Genomic DNA, 4,542 nt, shown 5'->3' with positions numbered 1-4,542 from the left:
GATCTTTTGTTGTTCTATATGACTGTTAGGATTGTTTTTTCTATTTCTGTGAAGAAAGTCATTGGTATTTTGATGGATGTTGCAATGAAACTGTCGATACCTTTGGGTAGTGCGAACGTTTTCACAACGTTAATTCTTCCAATCCAAGAGCATGGAATGTCTTTCCCTCTTTTTGTGTCCTCTTTAATTTCTTTCAGCAGTGATTTGTAGTTCTCATTGTAGAGATCTTTCATCTCCTTGGAGGGAATAATATCCAAAATATACAAGGAACTCAAACAACTTAATAGTAAAAGAAATAAGTAACCCAATTAAAAAATGGGCAAAAGAGCTGAACAGGCAGTTCTCAAAGGAAGACATACAAATGGCCAACAGACATATACAAAAAATGCTCAGCATCACTAAGCATCAGGGAAATGTAAATTAAAACCACATTGAGATATCATCTCATTCCAGTTAGGCTGGCTATTAACAAAAAGACAGAGAATAACAAATGCTGATAATTATGCAGAGAAAGGGAAACCTTCCTACACTGTGGTGGGACTAGAAATTCATGCAGCCCTTATGGAAGACAGTACGGAGATTCCTCAAACAACTACAGATGGAACTACCATATGATATAGCAATCCCACTACTGGACATATATCCAAAGGAATGGAAATCGTTATGTCAAAGGAATACCTGCACTCTGATGTTTATTGCAACTGCATTTACAATAGCCAAGAGGTGGAACCAACCTAAATATCCATCATCAGATGATTGGATAAGTAAAATGTGGTATACATACTCAAAGTAATACTACTCTGCCATAAAAAAGAATGAAATACTGCCATTTACAGCAACATGGATGAACTTAGAGAAAATTATGTTAAGTGAAATAAGCCAGGCATAGAAAAATACTACTTGTCTTCATTCATAATTTGGAGCTAAATTAAATAAATGAATGAATGAATAAATAAAAGGTTCCTTTTCTAGTATTAAAAAATAAATGGTGTTAAGACAACTGGATATCCACATACAGAAGAATAAAATTGGACTCATCTCACACCATTTACAAAAACCAACTAAAAGCAGATTAGGATCTTAAATGTGTGACCTAATACTATAAAACTACTAGAAGAAAACTTAGGAGAAAAGCTCCATGACATTAATGTGAGCAATGATTTTTTGGATATGACTCCAAAAACCACAGTCAGCAAAAGCAAAAATAGACAAATGGGATTGCATCAAACTAAAAAGTTTCTGCACAGTAAGGGAAACAAGCAACAGAGTAAAGAGATAACCAACAAAATGCTAGAAAATATCTGCAAACTGTACGTTAAATAAGGGTTTAATATCCAAAATATACAAGGAACTCAGACAATTCAATATTAAGAAAACAACCTTATTGAAAATGGACAAAGGACCTGAATAGACATTTCTCAAAAGACATACAAAGGGCAAAAAAATTCAAAATTTCACTTATACAGGAGGAATAAATTCAAGAAGTCTATTGTACAATAGATTTAATAACAATATATTGAACATTTGGAAACTGATGAGTAGATTTTTTGTCCTCACCAAAAAAAATAATAATAATAATAGTAATAACAGTCATGTGAGGTAATGCATATGTTAAATAGCTTGATTTAGCCATTCCACAATGTATACATATGTCCAAACATCATGTTGTATACTATAAATATATACGATATTTATTTGCCAATTAAATAAATCTATAAATAAAAGAATGATGGCAGCAAAAAAGTAAAAAATAAAAGCAAGAAACAAAAGAAGCAAATTGATTTCAAATAACATAAGTTACATGTTCTTTGGATTATTTTCCCCCAAATATCTTGAATCCTTCACTCCTGACCTCCTTCACATCTTCGCTCACAAGTTAGCATCTCAACAAGGCCACACCTAACTTCTGTTTAAAATAGCCACCAGTCTCTCTCCCATTCCTGCCATCCTATCCTTCTTGGCTGATTTATGTTTCTCTGCAATCCTTAGACATAATTTACGTATTTTGTTTGTCCTTGTCTCTTTCCACTAAAATATAAGCTTTATGAGAGTATGCAGTTTTACGTGTTTTGTTTGCTGATCTATCCCCACATCTTAAAATGAAGTCGAGCCCTAACAGACTGTCAGTAAACATTAATTGTTTGATTTGATTTTGAGGTACGTGTTGTTTGTTGATAAGAGCAAAGATAAGAATGAAAATAACACACTAAAATAATAATACTGTATACCCTGGGAGAGATTATTTAAGGGTTGCATTAGAAAACTATCAAAATTTTTGTTCTTTATACATTTATACTATTTTCAAATGCTTTCTTCTTAACAGCATATATTTCTATGATAAAATGACATTATAATAAAACTACTAGCAATAATAGTACAGGGCCTGCTGTATAATATATATAGTCAAATATTTTATTCAATGAGTATATTATAGGCTCAATCTCTGTGCCAGACACTATGCTGAGGCTGGGGGGAAATGAGGGTGGCAATGAACAAAAATCACAAATACACCACTTTGTTGGAGCTTGAAGTAATGTATTATGAATGGACTCACCGAATAATAATTGCTTGTTCTTTTTTTTTTTTTTTTGCTGTTTTTATTTTATTTCACTATTTTTTTATTATACATACATGTGGGGTACAACATTGATTTTCAATAATTGTGTAGAATGTGTGGTGTTTAGATCAGTATAGTTGGCTTATTCATCATTACAATACGCAATCATTCTTTGTGTCCATTGACCAATTCCTCATTAGCCTCCTTCCTCTCCCCTTCCCCTCCCCTTTTCCACCTCTGGTTTTCTAAAAGTTCAGTATATTACTGTGATTGTTGTTTCTTTCTCTCTTTCTTTATTGTTTATCTATTTATTTATGGATTCAGCTCCCAGTTATGGGTGAGAACGTGTGGTATTTCTCTTTCTGTACCTGAGTTGTTTCACTTAGAATAATTTTCTCCAGGCTCATCCATATTGCTGCAAATATTAGAATTTTATTCTTTTTTTACAGCTGAGTAGTATTCCATTGTGTATATGTACCACAATTTCCTTATCCAGCCATCCATCAGTGGACATTTAGGTAGGTTCCATTGCCTGGCTACTGTAAATAGAGCTGCAATAAACATGAGAGTGCAGGTATCCCTTTGACCTAATGTTTTCCAGTCCTCTGGATATATCTGCAGTAGTAGAATTGCTGGATCATGTGGTAGTTCTATCTGTAGTTGTTTAGGGAACCTCCATACTGTTCTCCATAATGGCTGTACTAATTTACAGTCCCACCAGCAGTGCAGGAGGGTCCCTCTCTCTCCACATCCTCGCCAGTATTTGTTATTCTCTGTCTTTTTTATAATAGCCAGTCTGATTCGGGTGAGGTGATATCTCAAAGTAGCTTTGATTTGCATTTCTCTGATGATTAGTGATGTTGAGCATTTTTTCATATAACTGTTGGCCATTTGTATGACTTCCTTTGAGAAATGCCTACTCAGATCCTTTGCCCATTTTTCAATTGGATTATTTTGGGTTTTTTTGCTGTAAAGTTGTCAGAGCTCTTTGTATATTCTGGATATTAATCCCTTGTCAGATGCATATTTTGCAAATATTTTCTTCCATTCTGTATGATGTCTTTTCACTCTATCGCTTGTTTCCTTTGCTGTGCAGAAGCTTTTTAGTTTGATTTAATCCCATTTGTTTATTTTTTCTTTTGTTCCTTGTGCTTTTGGGGTGTTATTCATAAAATCACTGCCTGGTCCTAAATCCTGAAGTGTTTCACCTGTTATCTTCCAGGAGTTTTAAAGTTTCAGGCCTTATATTTAGGTCTCTAATCCATTTTGAGTTGATTTTGGTATATGGTGAGAGGTACGAATCAAGTTTCATTCTTCTACAAATGTATATCCAGTTTTCCCAGCACCATTTATTGAAGAGGCAGTCCTTTCTCCAATGTACATTCTTGGTGCCTTTGTCAAGATCAGTTGGCTGTAAATACAGGGGTTGATTTCTGAGTTCTCTATTCTGTTCCATTGGTCTATTTCTCTGTTTTTATGCCAGTACCATGCTGTTTTTGTTACTACAGATTTGTAATATAGTTTGAAGTCAGGAAATGTAATGCCTCCCGCTTTACTTTTTTTGCTCAGGAGTGCTTTGGCTATTCAGGGTCTTTCGTTGTTCCTATTTAACATAATATTTGGAAGTAGTTGCTACAGCATGTTCTTTCTATTTCTTCTCCCCTTTATTTTTAAAGTCACATTTATATTTATGAAAAAATGCCAAACTGAATACCAGGTTGCCTGAAAATTAGCACAGGAAGGTATCCGAGATGTTGTAAATTTCTGTACCATGATTTGACAGCAGTTATATAGATGTATACATTTGTTAAAAGTCATTAAACTGTACATATAAAATATATGCATTTTATTGTGTATAAATGACCTTAATAAAAAATGCAAATATATATCATTTTTTAATTATAAACATAACATGCTCTTGTAAAAAACCGAAGAGAAAATCCATCTTTAAAATAGAAAATTAATACATGCTTTATTTTGATGAG

This window comes from Galeopterus variegatus, unplaced genomic scaffold, assembly GCF_000696425.1.
Source record: "Galeopterus variegatus unplaced genomic scaffold, G_variegatus-3.0.2 Scaffold759, whole genome shotgun sequence".
NCBI lineage: Eukaryota > Metazoa > Chordata > Mammalia > Dermoptera > Cynocephalidae > Galeopterus > Galeopterus variegatus.
The sequence above is the reverse complement of the archived record's forward strand: the minus strand, read 5'-3'. Positions refer to the sequence as shown.